The sequence below is a fragment of the Paroedura picta genome, chromosome 7, assembly GCF_049243985.1.
Source record: "Paroedura picta isolate Pp20150507F chromosome 7, Ppicta_v3.0, whole genome shotgun sequence".
Lineage (NCBI taxonomy): Eukaryota > Metazoa > Chordata > Lepidosauria > Squamata > Gekkonidae > Paroedura > Paroedura picta.
In genome coordinates, this window is record NC_135375.1 from 28,774,500 (window position 1) to 28,794,856 (window position 20,357).

A 20,357-nucleotide genomic window follows, 5' to 3' on the forward strand; every position below is an offset into this window, starting at 1 on the left:
CTCTCAGTAAAGAATGACAACTTGTAATTCAGAATATTGGCACCACTAAGTAAAGGTCCAGATGTTTGTTGGAAGCAACAAAATATTCTGGTTTGGAAAATAGCAAGATCAGCCACTTCTCATTTAATGTTGGACTCTTCTCTTAGGCACCGTTAGCAATTTGCTTTTTGCAATTTTTTTTGGATTCACAACCAGATGCTGGGTTTCCACTGGCAGAGGACTTTATAGGTTGGGCTGTTCCTTTCCACAAGGCTTGGAGGCTATAAAATGAGCGGCATGCATGTTCTGCAAAGCTGCTAGGGGAAGTATCAGATTGCAGTGCTAATAAACACATTTGCAGAGGGTTTTGTTACTCCTTTCTACTCGGCTAAGTGCTATTATTAACCCCTGTAGGCCCAGGATCAGTGAGATTTTCTTTGGTACTTATTAAACTCACTTTAATGATCAAACTCTCCAGTTTTTCATATTAAACAAGGTAAGTTTACAATTGATTATTCCATGTTTTATTTATTTTGAACATTTATATGCTGCTTCAGAGATCTGCACCAAGCAGCTCGCAGCTCACTAAGTTAAAAAACAAAACAAAAAACAGTAGCTGTGATAGACTCTGATTTTGAATGATATATTGGGGAGGGGGGGGGGGATAATATATCAGCCAAACAAAAATGCTTGCTCATTTTACGTGACTAACTTAGTCTTCCTTATGCAGACATATCCATTTCCCTCATTCCATAAAGTGGCCTCATTTATCAAAATGAAACCATTCTTGTGTGTGTTGTTAACAAAAGGTGCCTCAAAAGTTGTGGTTGTGATTATGTTGATAACCACACTTTGAATAACAAAACCATAGCTTTGTTAATGGATAAGATATTATACAGAGGAGCAGCCAAGATACTTTGGAGGTAAATCTATTCTTGACAAAAAAGGTATTTTCCTTTTAAATTATTATTTTTTATTTCATTTAAAAGTTAACCAGGAGTGGAGGACAGAATCAAAGTATAAAAATTCACCATGTCAGAAGTAAGGTGAGCCCAGGGAAGACATAAACCTCCTGTAGATCAGGGCAGCAAAAGATCTCTTGATCTTGAGAACTGGGAAAGCCATCAGTTACGCTAAGATATGGGAGGCCCCAGTTTGAATTCCCAATCTGCCATGGAAGCTCACTGGATGGCCTTGAGTCAGTCACATCCTCTCAGTCTAGCCTACCTCAAAGGCTTCTTGTGAGGATAAATGGAGGAGAGGGGAATGGTTTTAAGCTGCTTGCCCCCCCCCTGTGGGGGAAGAAAGGCAGGGTACCCTGAATAAATAACAAACTGTAAATGCCATCTTTCTCTTTAAGCAAAGTGCATAACAGCGGAATCACAATTCTACAGATCATTCTCTCATCCTAGATTTGCTTGTGTTTTTCAAAAAATAAAGCTAGTTGCAATTAGCATTTCTTGTTGGCTTAGAATTTCTTCTGTTGGATACAATGGTATGTGAAACTTTTGGGCCCCAAATAGCGCTGTGCTTTATTGTATAGATTTTTGTGTCCTATGTTGTTTAGCTTTAGCGGAAGTCCAACAATAACACAGTCAGTCTCCTCTAATTGCTATTTCCACTGTTATCACCATGGCATGTAGAGTTTATAAAGAATCAAATACTATTGGGATAGCATTCTATTTCTCCCGTGGATCCATCTGTTCTCCATGATAAAAAGAATAAAATGTGTCTCAACAACTGTTGATATTCCCTTAATGGACCTCAAATATCAGAAAATGGCTCTATTATGGTATACATCAGGGCATAGACTAGATGACCCCCCCCCAAAAAAAAAGGAAAAGAAAAAAAGAAAAAAACGTGAAGGGAAGAAACAGGCTGGTATCTCAGCGAAAAAGCAAACTGCTAGAGAGAACTGAAGCACTTTGGGGACATAGGAACTCTGTATGGCCCTGATAGCAGATCTGCTGCCCTGCAGGGGGACCACCATCACCGCCCAGCATGGCTCATTTGTGTCCTTTCTTGATGAGACTTGGGGCACTTTACGAAATTTAGCAGTGCCACGTGAACTGTAATAAGATTGGAAAACAGTGCTGTACTCTGGGTGTCACACAAATATCGCAAGATTGCCAGACTCTCCAAGGCATTGTCAGCTGAAGGAAACTAAGTAATGAACTACTCCTGTAACTTCTCACTGCTCAAGAAATTGGGGTGCAATAGAATATTTCCACATATATCATGGAGCATGAGTTTCCTGTATAATCAACATTTTTTAAAATCTGCCAGAGCATGTCTTGAACTATGAATCATTACCCGTTTGTATTGTTAATGCCCTTAATTCAAGACCAGATCTTCTTAGTCTAGCCAGAAGTATTTTCCTTCCTTTACAACTACTTTTTAAAAACTTTATTCAATTGCTTAATGTAAAGTTACAACTGGCATGCAGCGTAATGTCTTGCTCATCATTAGCAAACAGTATCTGGACACATGGAAGCCCAGCATGCAGGTCTGCCATGGGCTATAAATCAACATTGTGTAAATGTTGTGAACAACATAATGTGCCCACACAGCAGGGGACCGGATCCAATGATCTGTAAATGAAGTCTTTCACAGAACGGATTTCTCTCCCTCCCTGCCAGCCCCCTGGAAACTTGTTCCTGTGGAGGAATTCTAAGGAGCAGAGTAGGGGGCAGTACAAGGGGGAGACAGTTTTCAGAGAAAGTGGTAAAAATGTCCTTCCCTCTTGTGTAAGCTTTTCTGCAAAGGAAGCATGAACTTGCACAAGACAAGAAGGGAGTGATTTCTGTTTCCTCTTCTTGCTGTAGTCATTGCATTGCCCCAACTCCTAACAGCTTTTCCAGGAAAATAAAAGGTTGCAGGGAAAGAAATCTGTTCCATGAATTCCTGCTTAAATCTATTCACTTTACCCATTTATTTCTTTATTTTTACACATCTGAACAAAGTTTATTAGTGCTGATGATGCAGATAACAGCATGTTGACACAGTCCACTTCTCTAAATTAAGCTGGCTGGTGATGTGAAAGAATTATTATTTTCATTTCTGTGCTGAAATTACTTCAGCTGTGAAAAAATCTGTCCCCATCCTCTTCAGATGTTACTGCAACTGCTGGGGGGGGGGGAGTGAACGTGGATTTTTGAGCACATTTAACAAACCAACCATGTGGGAATAGCTTGAAGCATTTGAGATGATCTACTTCAGCAAATGATCTCACTAATAACTCTTAACATTGAAGGATTTGTTCCATTTTCGGTATCACTTGACATGTCTTATGCTTCTTTGCCCCATCCCTGATTTTTGTAATCACGGACCAATCACATTGCTTTTTAGAACTTTCATTTTATTTGCCATGCTTCACACTGTGTAATCTGCCTGAAATATTAGTGAGACAGGTGGGCTTATAATACATCAAAAAATGTATAAAGGCTTGTACTGGAACGGCAACTCAGCTGTGTTCTCACTACTGTAAACCAGGATCAACCTGTCTGTCCATCTTACCAAAAAGAAGTGTATGCTTCTGCACAACATAAGGTCAACAAAAGGTCAGGGCTAGAACTGTTTATTTTCAAATGGTAATTCCAGCAGATGTTTTAAAAAATGTCTGTATGCCATTGACACAAAAGAGTAACAATGTTCCATTGTTTCTTTTTTTAAAAGGCATTTTCTTGTTGTTAGATTTTTGTTGGGAAGGCATTCCAAAGGCTGGGATGGATGGGCAGACAGTCTGGAGAAGACTTACCAACATGCTGTTGCTCTGTGAACTTAGGAGGCAGATGGCAACTTCAAGAGATGTCCTCTGAATTGCTGCAATGGTGGTGATGGGGCAGATGAAGAAGCTTCATTCACCAGATGCTCATATAATGCTCTGGAAAGCCTGGCCAAAAGAAGAAATAGGCTTAGAGACTAAGTCAAGAACCTTGTTATTTCTCATCAATACTGCTGAAAGGATGATTCTTCCCTACAAGTTTCATTCCCGGCCATCAGACAACTCACTATAACCAGAACAGATGTGACATTTGGATGTTTGGAAACAGCTCTGCCTAATGGTGGTTCCAGTAAAAATCCCCAGCCAGCCTAGTGTTCCTGGCTCCTTGTGGATCTCCTGAGCCTAAGAAGGGTGCTAGCTTTGGTCCAAGCCTGAGATGGTGGTGGCATCTGATGCCCACATTGCTCAATAGAACAAGGACAGCCCCCTGATCTGTGAAGTATTAACCAGCATTTGCCTGTTGTGTTATATTGTAGGGAATCATTTTTAAGTATTGAACTAAACAGGAAAAGCAGCTTCATAAATCACTAGGCAAGGGGAGGAAAAAACCCTCAGGCTTGGTGCCTAAAAGTAAACAAATCAATATATGGACACTTTATTTAAAAAGAAGGGGGAATGAATAGATAGATTTCATGCTTGTTAGACTTTTGAGGTTAGCATTGGAGACAAATAAGGCAGCCAAAGGGTGAATCCGATTTCTGAGTTAATGTAAGGGTCGGCAAAGGACCGTTTCAAGGTTTATTTTCAGATTAATTTCCTAATTCTGATGTTATTGCAACAGGCACAATTCTCACTTGAAATTCAAGTTTGCTTCTGCTGTAGATAGATTGGAAGACTTGCAGTGCAATCTTAAGCAGAGATACTCCTGTGTAAACCCATTTATTCTGATGGGCATGTACTGAAGGCATCATTCAGGATTGCAGTGCATGTAGTTTGCAAAGATTTTTTAAAATGTGAAAATGTCTTTAGCCGTGCTCTAGGGGGAAATGCAGCAGAAGTTATGATGGAAGAGAAATGGCACGGTGGGGACAGGAATGAAGGAGCATGTGGAGAGGACGGGGCCCTTCCCCTCTGCTTGCCACCGTCATCACCTCAGGCCAGTAACCAACCACTGCCACTACCGCCTCATCAGCTGCTGCCTGCTGCAATGGCGGGTCTGTGGTGGTCTTTTTGCCACCTCTGCAGGTGCCACTCCCACAGGCTGCAGCGAGATCCACACACAAACACGGCGACAGCAAGCAGCAGTGGTGAGGCCAACCTTGTCGTGGCAGGCCTGTCCCCCACTGCTTTTCGGGATGCTTGCTGCTGCGGTGGTTGGGTGAGGGGCAGAGTTTTGATCACTCCCGTTTCAAGTCCAGGAGAATCATCAGCCAAACAAGAGAGCTCCAGGAGGTATACTGTAAGGAGCAGCATATGAAGTCTTAAAGTCATGGAGAAATTGTCTTGACTGCTGCATGACCTCACTTTGTCACCTCACTCTCTTCCCCATTTGCATTCAAAGGGACAGGAGGCAGGGTGCTCTTGCTCTGCATGCATATACTAGCTAGAGATTCCACTTTTTAAAAAAGTGGCTCTGTTGGAGCTTGCAACCCAATTGAAAGTTCCAGCCTATGGGTGAAAAAACGCCATCTGGAGCTCTCTCTGGAGCTGGAGCCATCTAGAGTCCTCTGCCCAGTTTAGCATTTATAAATCCTGGCAAAACTCAAAGGTCCTTTTTATAGATACGGTTATGTCTGTGAGCATTTGGCCACTGATGCAAATGAGGGCTTCTGCCAGCCAAGAAACTAACCAATCAAAGGAACCTGTTAAGGTCCAACCAGATCTGTTAAGGTCCAGTTTGTTGCTGGAATTGCTAAAAGAGCTGTTTTGAAGAACTGGAGTCTGTGTTCACTGAACCCACAGACTTAATAGATACATAAACGATAAATGTGTAGAAATGCATCCAGTTAGGCCAGTGCTGCAGATATTGGAAGCCTGTGAACTGCTCCAATATTGCAAAGGCAGGTAGGACACGTGTTCCAAAGCCTGAGATCGCTTCACAGTCATCTAAGTTCTTCCATCAGAGATGCTATGAGAGACCATGAGAATTATGAAACTTTCTAAATGCCAGCATTCAAACAGAAACATCATGGCCATGTAAAGAGAAATGGAACAAGTCATGCCCCAGGAGAATAGTCAAAATGCTAGGCTTCTCTTTAGAGAAAGCCGATCATCACTTTGTGAATGTACTCTATGAAAACTGGACTGCATGGGAAGAAAAGCTAGAACTCAGGGATACTCCCAACTTCTTATATAAGGAAAAAGACACCTTAGAAGTGCTGGATGGGTCCTTTAGCTTTGCATAGGATTAGTAGTACCCTCTCCATGAAAATCCTAAAATCTAGAGTTAGATTTGGTGCCTTTTGGTACAAATGAATTTGGCGGTCCTTTGTCCTACTTACCCTGTGAAAAACAAAATGAAAATACACTGATGTATGCCAAAACTAGATGCTTAATTTCAAAAGGATCTGAGAAGTTAATGTCTGTTTAGGGGATCAAGTCTCTTTCCAGCCTTAGAAGTCCAAATTTCGGCACGTAACTCAATGGCAAAAGAAATACTATTGAAATATTCTCTCATGTTTAGAATTGACAGTGTTGGACCCTGCTTTGAAAGTCATGTTACGTTCACGTAGGGAAGTTATGTGACAGACTCAATTATTAACAGAAGAAGCAAAGGTCCATAAACCTGGGCTACTGTATAGTTAGAACTGTTTTCACAGGCAAACATGCATAGAGGGGGAGCAGAATGACCACCTGAACACTCAGTGGAAGGTCTACATGAGTACAGCTCTCTCCAATTCATGCAGAATGTACTCAAACAAGCTCTACCTGGATATTCCAGTGAAGGCAGAGGTAAACACTAATCTCATTGCATGGCCATTTTATATGCTGGACATGGACATGGTGGAAGAGGTTTGCAACACAGCGGAAGAGCGCCAGTCAGTCCTTGCCTGTGAAAAGCCCCTTAATAAATAAAATGCCACATTTATGATAGTGCGACAAATATAAGCAAGGTAGGTTCCACGATGAAAGACTCTGCGAAATCGAAAAGTCTATTATAGCCGAACCTATTTCTAATAGTATTAAAATACTTTGACTATTTAATACGAATAATTCATACAAAACCTCTTCAGAGGTTGACAGAACAGAGACTTTATTTTCCAAGTCAGTACAGATTTCACACTACAGCCCTAGAATGATGCAGATTGTTAATGAAGTTTGAAAGAGCTTGTTACCCAAATTGGCTGCACATGTTTGCCCTTTTGGTTAGCATAAGAATAGTCCGTTGTCCCTCAACATCCTTGTTCAAATGCAGGAATTTAAGAATCTCCGCAATGGTCCATCATTCTAGTGAAATTAAGTTTTCTATATTTGGGAGCTAATCATTTGATTTGATTCTTGTTTGTGCAGCTGTGCCACTGTTTGCTTTGTTTAAAGGATTTTTAAAACTCCAAAATATACAAAACAAGGATGATGTACTGTTTTCTTCCTTTCAAGTCCTCTTTGACTGCAGCTCTTTTAGAGGTGAATTGTACCATATCCGAATGCTGAAGTTTATCAGAATGAGTTTTTGGGTAGATGCATAGCGGAACAATTGAGATCTGCACCAAAATAACTCTAATGTCATTCCAATTAAGAAGACTATAATGGCCTTAGATGTTTTCAGGCTATTGCACATTTGTAATCCAATTAGGAGTACCAGATCTTAAATTGGAAAATTCTTGGTAATTTGAGGGCAGACCTCAGTGGGGTATACTGCCCCAGAGTCCACCCTCCAAAGTAGCCATGTTCTCAAGGGAAACTGATCTCTACAATTTGGAAATCAGGTGTAAATCTGAGGGATCACCAGTTTCCGCCTACAGTATCTTTTCCTGGTGCCTGCCAAGTGTTAGTGGACATGATGAAGTGGCACTTTTGTCCAGCAAGATTTCTTGACTGGCCAATGACCGTTTGATTGGCTGTGCAGATTTTCAAATGTTGTTTTGGCAGCAGCTGCCACTGCAAAACAAGGATCTTCACTGCGGGTGCCTGAAAGGCAAGCTGGGTGACCACTTCCTGCAGCAGCCATTTTATGACAGCCATTTTGTGACGGTGCCCACCATGCCTTGTCAGAATGCCATATGTGCTGGCAGGCTAAAACTGGATGGGGTCCCCTGCTCTCAGCTATGTTATCCGTGGCCCTGAGCTTTTAAGATGGAGGAGGCTAAACAGCTAAAGGAAATGTGTATTTTATTGAGAAAATCCAGGTGTGTTGCAAACTTCTGCATACAGTGAAGAAGAGACCCCTAAAGAATGGATTTCTACAAATACACACTTGGGAAGTGGTGTGTGTGTGAGAGAGAAACCAATTTATTGTGGACTGAGTTTTCTTAGGCAAAAGCTCACTTCCATTGGTACATGAAATGCAAATAACAGTCACTGCAGCAAAAGCAGCTTTTCATACCTAGTGAGAGCAAGCGGCTAAGACTCGGTGCAGGAAACCACCAACTGAATAGCAGAACCTTGCTTCTCATTCTGAAAGCGAAATCTCCCTAGCTGTGCAGCAGAAACAGAAAGGTCATCAGGTAAGATTTCAACAAGGCACTGTGGCGGTCAATTCTTCCCGGACTAACTGTAAGCTAATGGAAAACAGTTGTGTCTGTAGCCCAACAGACACCCTCCCACAGCTAGCAGGTGGACCCTTTTGCAGTTTAACAGCCACTGCTTCTTGGGAGCAATGAGAAAGGCTGTCTTCTTATTGCATGACTTCACCAACAGTGGCTGCCATGACCTCGCTAGCCCGATCTCATCAGGACTCAGAAGCTAAGCAGGGTCAGCCCTGGTTAGCATTTGAATGGGAGACTACCGAGGAAGTTCAGGGTCACTGTGCAGGCAATGGCAAATGACCTTGTGGCTTGAAAACTGTGATTGGGAGGTAAAACAAAACACCCCTCCCCCTCCAACCACAATTATTAGACCCCCATCTTGATTTCAGTGCAATTTAACTTGGGTATCTGGGGAAAGAATAGTAGCTGTAGCCATAGCAAGACATAGCACCTAGGATGGATTTTAGCGGGAGTGAAAAAATTCCCCAAAACTCTGCCCTTGTACAGATCAATGTCATGATTTTACTTATATTTAATAATTTTGGTATATTTGCTAGGCAAAATATCTATACGGGACAACTGAGGTTGTTGTGTGTGTGTGTGTGTGTGTGTGTGTGTGTGTGTGTCTGTGTATGTGAAGGACATTAACACTGTTCTCCCATTTTGAAGATGATTTTAAAGGATTTCTTTCTGCATTACAGGAGAAAGACATTCTTCTCAAGTCTTTACTATCTCTAACCAGCTTGATGTAATGGTTAAGAGCAACAGCTCCTAATCTGCTGGGTTTGATTCCCTGCTCCCCACAAGCAGCCAGCTGGGTGCCCTTGGGCTCGCCACAGCACTGATAAAAGCCGTTCTGACCGAGCAGTAATGTCAGGGCACTCTCAGCCTCACCCACCTCACAGGGTGTCTGTTGTGGGTAGAGGAAAGGGAAGGTGACTGTAAGCCGTTTTGAGCCTCCTTCGGGCAGAGAAAAGTGGCATATAAGAACCAACTCTTCTTCTAAGCAAAATTTTAAGATGAAGGCTGGGCAATAGTCAAAACCATCACAAACCTGAGCAGGTTTCTGTAGCTATCCAGCTGCATGCCCACTGGATTCTGTAGAGTAGCCCTGAAACTGTCCAGTCCTGGTCTGTTAATCATCTTAACCATTACACCAAAGCCTTTGTATTTTATGTACCCTGCTAATCATCAGAGGTGAACAATCACATTTTAACCTGATTAAACCCATGTGCCAAACATGTCATCCCCTGAGTACCCAACAACCTTGTCCCAGCAACAAAAAATTCTTCCCATTAACCCCTCCCCCCAATTAAATTACCAGACATACCTTCCCTTGCACTAGCCACGTGACAATGTGGTTTCCCTTCAGTAGCCTGCCACTCAGCTCTATAGACAGGCTGTCATCACCTGCCACCCACTGCCCCTGCTGTCTTGCCCCAATTTTTTCAAGCCCTACAGCATTATTGTTTGATGTGTCTGGTGAGGGAATTAAAGTCAATGAATACTGAGGATACCACTCCCTTAGGTAATATGTATTCCAATTCCCTCCAGCTATCTTGCTGACAACCCATTCTCCTACCTCCCAGGTCTTAGTCCCCTGCACTCAAGACTATGGAATAATTAACACTCCTCTCAATTAGATTTGGCAGAGTTAGACATGCGGCTGAGATTCTGCAAAGGTGTACCATACCCACTGGCTTGCCTGTCAAGATGGAGGTTTCTTATATACTATGCAGCTGACAAGCATGCAAAATCTAGCCACAAAAAAGCGGTGGGGTGTGTCAACAAATATACAGAACAACGGTTGGGTTTAGCACAGCTATATAATGTAGCTGTTTATTATAAGTGTATAGAAGCAAGTGTGTTCTTCAGACCCCACAAACAAGATAAAGATGCAGAATTGGGAGGGCCCCAAAATATTATAGGTCAAGAGCAATGCATCCATTAACATACCATAGTCAGCTAAAATGTGTTCTTTCCAGGAGATAATATATATTTATTTCTATCTGTTTTGACAGCTTTATCAAAAAGTAGCTGTCTAAATCTAGAGCTAAACATTTCAAACGCCGAAAGAGGCACATGGATTTGGGTCCTAGATTCAGCTGACAATTTTGACAGCCACAGCCTGTGCATTTAGGAGTCACTATAGCAGCTTCCTCATGGGACACTGACTACATCGTTGATAAATATTCTAGAATATTGTTCTGGGGTTACACAAAGCCACTTTCTCAAAAAAATCATATGGCGAGCAAATGAAAACTTTAGCACATATGGTGCTCAAAATCAATGTCTCACTTAGCAAAACAGTACCACATGGTATCTTTTGACATCCTTGTCTGCGTTACACAGCTATGGGTTCATGCAAAGTTTTTAAAAGATAGATTAAAAAGCAATCCAAACTATAAGCTAATGGATTAGAGCCAGCCAGCATCTTCACAGTGTCCCTCATTCCACGTGGCTTTTGTACTTGTGATCCTCGGCATAACCTTTCTTGGTGGTCAAATCCTCCTTTTTTCACCACAGAAAAGCTGGCTAGCTCCAAACTATTTACTGTAACTAGGTGGAAACATGAAAATAGATTTGTTCCCTCCAAATGTGCTGTATGCAGGGCACATTCTTTTATTTAGGAACCAGCTTGAAGAAAGGAAGATATGCCAGAGCTAGTGAAGATCTGCCCTGACCTAGATAGGGCAGGCTAGCCAGATCTTGTCAGATCTTGTAACCCCAGCAGAGTCAACCATGGCTACTATTTGGATGGGAGACCTCTAAGGAATACCAAGGTTGTGACATGGAGGCAGGCAATGGGAAACCACCCCTGAACATCTCTTGCCTTGAAAACTCTATGGGGACACCATAAGTCGGCTATGACCTGATGGCGCTTTCCATCACCCCCACCAATGCAGTTCCTATTTCTCTAATACCACCTGATGAGCAAGGGAAGTTGCTGGGACCCAGAACTCATTCAAATAATTTAGCCTTGAGGTTACTGTGGCATGGTTCAGCATGGCAGGACCAAGACATTAAGATAGGGGGCAAATTTGTGCACTCAGTATATGTAATAGAAGGCACTGCTAGCCACTTTCAGAAAAGGATAACATGAAATCTCAGAGAGTGTGGTGAGATGTTCCTCATTCCTTAATTGGAAGAGGGTCTATATACATGGCTTCCATGAAGACTTTACATTTGTTCAAATATTTGTGGTAGTAAGACTGGAGGTCATTACCTACAGTGCCAACCTAGGCACAGTGCCAACCTACATCCTTCTAAATCCATTGAAGTTGGTGGGCTTAGAAGACTGTAACTCTGCTTTGAAGGACAGTTCTAAACTCTAACTCCATTTGCTGGCTTTAATTTACTTACAAACCCCCCAGGCCTAAATGTTAGGGTTCAAGTGAAACATCTCTGTAATCTTAATCACTGAAGTGTAAGGTTGATTCCCATGGTGTTTCAATGAGTCAAGAAAGCTCACTCTGCAAGCCACTCCCATGTCTATGTGAAAACAAATGTGGGGCAATAAATCACTGGGTCAGAACAAGACTTCCATGCTGCCAAGGTGCTGACAAATCAGAACAACAGCAAAGAACCGAAATGCAGATGAGGGGAAGGGGAGGGTAGTACAATGGATTTTAATCTGACCACATTAGAAACAATGATATATCCACCATATGAATTTGCAGTTTACTATTGCTCGAGGAAAGCATCCTGAAATCTGCTACAGCTTGTTTTAAATGGTATTTGCAAACAAGTCTGACAGGTGGAGTGCAAAGTCTACCAACGACAGCCTTAAGGTACAACTCTTAAGTAACCACCACTAGGAGTCAAAAGCTGTAATTTTCGGTACATAGCTGGGCAGGTACATTTAAATGAAGAATGAGTGCTAACATTGAGAAATCAGTTTTCAAGGCAGTTCTCACAGTATTTGTTCCCAGCTTCACAGGTGCATCTGTATCTTTGTCACGGACGAATCAAGGACCGAAATCTACACTCGTAGGAAAATCTGAGGGTTTGTTTACTAATAATGGCCAAAATCTGATCTCGTACTTCACCAACAATTATGATGCTCTCAAGTACCTGTCCATGAAGCAGAGACCTGGCTTGCATTGGGGAAGGGAGGCACAGGGAGCCCACACCTGCCCTCTGCTGGCTCACATCAGGGAGGGGAGGGCATAGGAACCCTGCACCTGCCCTCCCCAATGCGCATGGGGAAAAATTAGGAACTTTTGGTGTTCTGCTTTATCCAAGCCAGTAAAGGAAGCTTCAGACTGTTTTGGATTTGGCCTGAATCAACTCAGGCTGAATTTGAAATGGCTCAATATTCTTTTACTGTGTACATGCCTAGTCTGCACATGTCCTTACCTATCTGTCTTGGCTAGGTGCTGTGCTTTCATTATGTGCCCCTATGGTGTCAGCCTCAGGTAACCCACAAGAGAAACAGGCTGGATTTTACCTGAGGTGCTGGCAGTGACAGGAAAAAAGCAAGACTGTGTCTAGTCTTGCCTCAAAAAGTGACCCAGTTTGTGACAACAGATTACATGTATAAAAGAACCACATTTGCTTGTTCAGATCAGCAGATCGGGAATCTATCCATTGCCATGTGCATATAGGCAACTTTCCAAAGAGAAGCTGAAACTACATGTGACATTGGGGATCCATCATCAGAATTCCCCCTCCCTCCCCGTGCCGTTTGTCTTCAAAAAGCAGCCAAGGCGGCCTGCAACATGGATTCGGGCCATGGCTCTAGGGAAGAGGTGGAAGCAGAAAGTGTTAATCTTTCATTTTCTGCAATTAGAACTGTGTCCCCTAAGGAGTTCTTGTAGTCCCTGTAGGTAGGGAAAAGACAGGGTGCTTGCATTTTCTCCTACCAAGGCTAAAAGAGGCAAGGTGGCTTTAATCAGGGAAGCAATACGGGAGGAAAGTGTTTTGCCTCAGTCCTCAGTGCTATGCAATTATCTAGACTACAACTTTGAACTCTTGTCTAAGTGCAGTAGTCTTATCATCCATGCTTCAGTTTCTGAATACAGCAACTAGAGTTTAGGGTTGACAGCCAGCATAACATTTCCCACCCCCCACAGTATAATTACCTACCACAAGTCATTTTTACTACAAAAGGCAAGCAAGAAAGGATATTAAACTCCTTCTCGCTCCTATAAATCCTCCTTTCCAGAAGAAATTCTCTTAATTCAAAATTGAAGACATGCACAGAGAATTTCAGCTGATTCTTTGGTAGGGGAGATGGATCAGACCAGAGCTGCAGTTTGTCCAAAATATTCAGAAGTGAGGAACCCAGCCGCTAAGAGGAATACTCTGGACAGGGCACAGCAGAATTCTCATCCCTGCTTTGGTTTTGCAGTGGCTTTTTCAGATAAACAAAGTAAAAAATATACTGTTTCCTTTTCCCACCCTCCGGAAACCTTACTGTCCCTGTGTTCCGAAGGACTCTGGTTTAGGGCAGACCGACCTTAACATTCCTTTTAAAAATGTGAGATTGGGAGAAGGAACTGAAACCCTCCTCAGTATGTAATTGTTATAGAGACTGACAAAATCCTCCTCCCAAATTTTTTTAAAAATGTAATTAATATAGTTCCTACTATGGTATTTTGAAGACACAAGAGGACATTTTTTTAAAGGTGCTCTCTGGCATCTGGCAGGTTCTGACAAGGGTGGTAGTTAATGAAAAAATATTTCAAAATAAGGGTTCTTGGGCTGCTAAATGCTGAGAAGCATTGCCATATCAGTATATGCTGGGTGAAGAGTTTTGTAGGCAAAACCAGACAGGTCTCTGACCCAAGGAAATTATAACATGCATGAGACAATGGGAAATAGTCACAGACAAACATAGAGATGAACATCAGTCCATATAAAAATTGAGTCCAATAACATCTTTAAGACCAACAAGATTTATTAAAGGTGTGAAATTTCGAGTGCACGCACTCTTCCTCAGACTAAATGAAACAATATACCTCAAGCTTCTCTGTTGTTGTGGGAGGATTAAAGGTGTATGCCAAACCATTCCAGAAATGGTAAGTTTTTGAGGTGGTTCTTGCTTACCTGTTGGAGAGGGAGCTCTATGTATAGAGGGCAGAAGAGGGCAGAACGAAAACATGACTGACAGCAAAAGATCTTCAGTAAGGCTTGGAGGAGTAGAGGTCACGGGAAGGGGCACAAGAAACAAGGGGGAAGCTTTAAAAAGTTAAGGAATTTGTACTGGATATAGAAGGGACAGAAGTCTGTGAAGGGATCCTAGGATCTGAGGAATGGAAGAGGTGAATTGTGTTGGCAGACTGTAGAATTGTGGCTAGAGGTCAGATAACCCAAGGATGCCAGAGAGAAGATGATAGTCAGCAATACAAGAGATGACTGGAGCAAAAATTACAGCTGTAGCCATAGAGAAGAGAACCAGATGGCGGGAAAAGCATAAGTAAAGGCCTAGGCCAGGGGTAGTCAAACTGTGGCCCTCCAGATGTCCATGGACTACAATTCCCAGAAGCCCCTGCCAGCAAATGCTGGCAGGGGCTTCTGGGAATTGTAGTCCATGGACATCTGGAGGGCCACAGTTTGACTACCCCCTGGCCTAGGCTATTGGAAGACTTCTGTGGCATTGGATGAATTCTGTTTGATCATGGAAATTAATGACCAGTTGATTTACTGACTACAGGGCAGCACTTTCCAAAAATTAATAATTGGTTGATTTACTGACTGCTAAGCAATGTATTATGCAGTCTTGGACAAAGACCAAGACGTTTTAAAGGGGGGAAGCACTGATCAAACAAATGCTTAATCATAGTACAGCTTAGCGATATTCACTGTATTCTACTGTTTTCTACCTTCCTGTGCTATTTTTCAGAATGATAACACCCCTCATATTTCAGTAGCACTATTAAATCGAAAGCAAACAAGCAATTATTTACCTCATTTCTGTCCTGCCTTTTTCTGTAATGGGGCTTCCCCTCTAGTCCATTTTATCTTCACAACAGCCTTGTGAGGTAGGTGCATGTGACTGTTCTAACGTCACCTAGTAAGGTCACACAGCCAAGTGGGTATTTGAACCTGGGTCTCACAGATACTAACCTGACACACCAACCACAGCACCACACACCATGGACTTCCTGTATTTCCTGCCTGCAATTGTTTCCGCTTGCAGTTCAGAGCCTTCGGGGAGGGCGGTATATAAATATAATAAATAAATAAATAAATAAATAAAAAATTAAAAACAGATTAAGTCTAAGTGACATTTGTTGCATCAGAGCTATAGAATCTTTGTTTCAGCATCACAGTTTTGGAAAGGTATGACCGTTCAGGTGGATATTTATAGGGCTTCTGTTCAAGGGGATATTGTCGAGCCTACAGGTAGCATTAGGCCCAAACAAGTTCATAGGTTGTCTTCAAAGTTCTGAGATCTTCCAAACAGTATATTTCCCCTCATCTGATCAGATAAAGTTGATGCCAGAAAAGAAGAGTAACAACAACAGTAACATTGTAGTGTAAGTAAGTTAAAGTGCAGCCGAACAATTTGCTGACAATTGCGTATTGTACAGTCTCTCTCTTAAATTAATCAGAACAATTTCCCCATCACTGTGAAACAGCTTTCCTGAGGATGATCGAAGTATTTTGACATATACATCTCACAATGGCAAATTGAAGAAAATGGGATAAGATAAATACCTTTCAACTCGGCAAGAAATTATCTATCTGGTATTAAAGGATTGCATGACCAAGTCTTTTTTTAAATATACACACACACACACATGAGATTAATTCTAACATAAAGCATTCCCTGTGCACTGTGAAGCAACTGGTGAGCATCTGTCAGCTAAGACAGTACAGCAAGCTGCACTTGTCACTCCCAATCAAGCTAAAACACCCAGCTATGATCCAAGCATGCTTACATACAATGAAGCCCCATTGAGGCTCTCTTCCAAGCATACAGGCTTCAACTTACAAGGTTTATTCTGCATTCAGAAATGATAGCAAATTTTTTTTAGAATATAGAAATCAGATTCTCTTGTATTTTTGCCTACTGAAGCAATTTAGTATTGAAAATCAGTGACAAAAAAGAAGAAAAAGCTTGATAATTATTTTGCTTTGTTCTCTAGAGGGAGATTACTTTTATAAACCACCAGGGGGAGTAGCCTTCAAAGCCAGGAAACTCCAAAATTAAAAACATGTTCTGGAAAATCTCAGTGCTTGCTTCATTTTCAAAATGCCAACTCCAACAGATTGAAATATCGACACTCTGAGATCCAGAGATACATTGCCTCTTACCCTGGAAATTTAGTTTAGCTGTTGTGGCTGACAGGTGATCATAATCCATCCTCTGAATTTCTCAAAAATCTAATCAGGCCATCTTGATTTAGATTTGATCTCTCCTCATCTTGTGCCTGGTAATTCCATAAATTAATTATGTTTTCTATTTACCTGTTGTCTTCTGGATCTACTAATCAATTTGGTTTGATGAGCTTACAATTTAGTTTTATGACAGGGAAGTGAGCATTTTCATCATCTCCTTTTTCCACACCATTGATGGTTTCATAAATCTCTACTGTCTTCCTTTAGTTGTCCTTCTTTGTACACTAAAGATCTCCAAACTACTCTAGCCTTTTTTGGAGAAGGTACTCCAGCCGCTTGATCATTTACTTGCCCTTTTCTGTATTTTCTCTAACCTACAATATCCTTTGAGAAGATGACACTGTGCAAACTATTTCAAATGTTGCACCACAGATTTATAGAGAGAGAGATGACAAACTTTTATTATATTTACTTCTAACAATCCTTAACATGGAATTTGCCCTTTTCGCTGCCACCAGAAAGAGAGGGGATATTTTCACAAAGCTCTCCAATACAATATTTCTCAAGGGGAGTCAAGGCTAATTCAGTTCCCATGGGTGTACAGTTTACCTCATGAACTTTACCTCATGAACACCATTTCACTTTTACTGATGCTTAATCTCATTTAGCATTTTGTAGTTCACTCAGAGAGTTAGATGAGGTCCTTTTGGAGCTTTTCACAGTCTGCTTAGGATCTCACCATCCTCACTAACATGGTGGCATCTGAAAACGTGGCTCTCTCACTGCTCACCACAGCAACTAAATCATTTAAGCATACATTAAATAGATCAAGTCCTTGGGCAATACTAATGCTTACTTCTCATTGCTGTGAAACTGTCCGCTTATTTTCCCCTCTGTTTTATGTGCTTAATCCATTCCCAGTGACTGCCTATTCAGAAGCATTTGGTAATGGAGCATGACAAAAACTTTGGCAAGGACAAGTCTCTGTTTAGCGCATGATTGTTGACTCTCTCAAAACATTCTAAAAGGTAGTGAGAAAACATCCATTTTCTCCAAGGGAACTAATCTCTGTAGTCTGGAGATAAACTGTAATTCCAGGGGATCCCCAGGTCCCACCTGGTAGCTGGCATCCCTATTAAATGAATAAATAACTCCCACAACCTCCTGATGAAGAATATGCCATGAAAAGAGAACTGCAGAAAAACTACAGACCTTTTAGTGTAGAAACAATCCGAGTTCCCAATCCTGTCCTTTCAAAGATGAGAACTCGTGTACACAGCCACTTTGAAGGTCAGCAGTGCACCAACTGCTTCACCTCCCAATCCATCTCTTTTCATGTGGTCTTTTCCCCAGTAGCAGTAAACTTCGCATGAGGAAAATGAAGGAGGAGAAACATAAGGTTGTTGTTAATAAGCTAACAAGCCAAGCCCTTCCTTATAATAGCATCTGGGTTTATCGCAAAAAGGTATGTAGGCTCAAGGTCGTATCAACATACAGGACTGATGTGTAATGTCTGTCAAAAGCTAAACTGTGATGCATATTTCACAACCAGCCTCTTTCTCTACCTTTAACAATGCATTCTACTCATCAAAATGGAAACATATACTAAATACACTGAAATAACTCAAGCAAAAACCTGACTGCCTTATTAAAAATAAAAAGGCAGGAGCTGGTGATGCCTTGACTGATCTGACTGAAGCATCTTCAGCGCCGAGGCTCTCAAATGCAAAATAGTGAGAATGAGGAATGGGCCCATTACCATGAGATAACACAACAGTCTGTCAAGATTCTTTTCTCCCCATAGAGAAGCAAAGCTGCTGAGTGAAGCGCAGCTGTTTTCATAGCAGAATAAATATGATTTTTAGAATATTCTGCAAGGATGATTCTGTCTGGGAAAAGGGGCCTTCATGTGCTGTTTTATGACAAGCTTTCTGCTTGTTAATTTACATGGTGACTCTTTATATTTTGAGTTAAACCTCAAACAGTTCTGGATTCAGCGTGAATCACAAAACAAGCTTTGCAACTGTATTATTTTAGTCAGCCTATTTTGCCACAATGTGACTCTCCTGCAGATAATGTCAGATGCCAAAATAAACAGTAAAAGCAATGTGCTTATTCTCTAAGGGCGAGCGTAGGCCAGCGTGTTTTCAAACCCTCCCTTTGAAGGCCCATCCATATAATGATGCGGGTAGTAATACTGTCAAGAGCTTTGCAGAGACTTTCCCAGCTGAAAGTGGAGTGTTGGGAATTTGCCAACCACATACTGGCATGTTATAAAGGAAACTGGAAAATAGACAGACACACATGTTAGAAAGGAAACTGGAAAATAGACAGACACACACACATACATTTGTGTAGCTCAGATACTTTTTTTTGAAACAGAGAATATAGCATGTGATAGAACCTCTCATTTTCCACACTTCCTTTTTTGGGTGGTATTTTGTAGAAATAAATAAGTATGAATAAAATCTGTAATTGTTCCACCCAATTCCAGTTCGAAAAGTAGAAACAGCGGCACAAGGACAAATCTATAGGATGAGATACTCATACAGCTATGAATATTATCGGATAACAATGTGACTAATTATAAAACAAACGGGGCAATTATTACCTTATCCCCCTTCAAGGATCGCTGCCTTGTTGTGGCAAGGGGGCTTGCGTAGCTCAGTGAAGCTATGAGCTATGCCGTGCAGGGCCACCCAAGACGGACAGGTCATAGCTGAGAGCTCTGACAAAAGGTGATCCACTGGAGAAGGCAATGGCAAACCACTCCAGTATCTTTGCCATGAAAACTCTATGGACAGTTCCAATAGGCATAACGATATGACGCCGGAAGATGAGCCCCTCAGGTCGGAAGGTGTCCAATATGCTACTGGGGATGAGCAGACGGCTAGTACGAGTAGCGCCAGAATGAATGAAGCGGCTGGGCCAAAGCCGAAAGGACGCTCAGTTGTGGAAGTAACTGGTGGCGAAAAGACAGTCCGATGCTGTAAAGATTTTTATTCCATAGGAACCTGGAACGTCAGATCCATGAATCAAGGCAAGCTGGACGTGGTTAAACAAGAAATGAGAAGACTGAACATCGACATTTTAGGAATCAGTGAACTAAAATGGACAGGAATGGGTGAATTTAATTCAGATGACCATCAGGTATACTACTGTGGACAAGAATCTCACAGAAGAAATGGAGTAGCCTTCATAATCAATAAGAGAGTAGGAAAAGCAGTCTTGGGATACAATCCCCAAAATGACAGAATGATCTCAGTTCGAATCCAAGGCAAACCATTCAACATCACAGTGATCCAGGTCTATGCCCCAACCACTGCTGCTGAAGAGGATGAAGTTGATCAGTTCTATGAAGCCCTACAACACCTTATAGAAGCAACGCCAAAAAATGATGTGCTTATCATCATGGGGGATTGGAATGCTAAAGTAGGAAGCCAAAAGATAACTGGGATAACAGGCAAGTTTGGCCTTGGAGTACAAAATGAAGCAGGGCACAGGCTGGTAGAATTTTGTCAAGAGAATACAATGGTCATAGCAAACACTCTTTTCCAACAACCCAAGAGACGACTCTACACATGGACATCACCAGACGGTCAACACAGAAATCAGATTGACTATGTACTCTGCAGCCAAAGATGGAAAAGTTCTATACAGGCAATAAAAACAAGACCAGG

At 41.7% G+C, this 20,357-nt stretch overlaps 1 long non-coding RNA gene across 2 annotated transcripts in view; it reads right to left on the reverse strand.

The window, feature by feature from the left end:
* Positions 1 to 3,540: 3,540 nt before the first annotated feature.
* LOC143842277 (uncharacterized) overlaps positions 3,541 to 20,357 on the reverse strand; it is a 53,735-nt gene continuing 36,918 nt past the window's right edge. For both annotated transcript variants that reach the window (XR_013233051.1, XR_013233050.1), the window contains one exon: positions 3,541 to 3,871. This is a non-coding gene — a long non-coding RNA (uncharacterized LOC143842277). The remainder of the gene's footprint in view (positions 3,872 to 20,357) is intronic.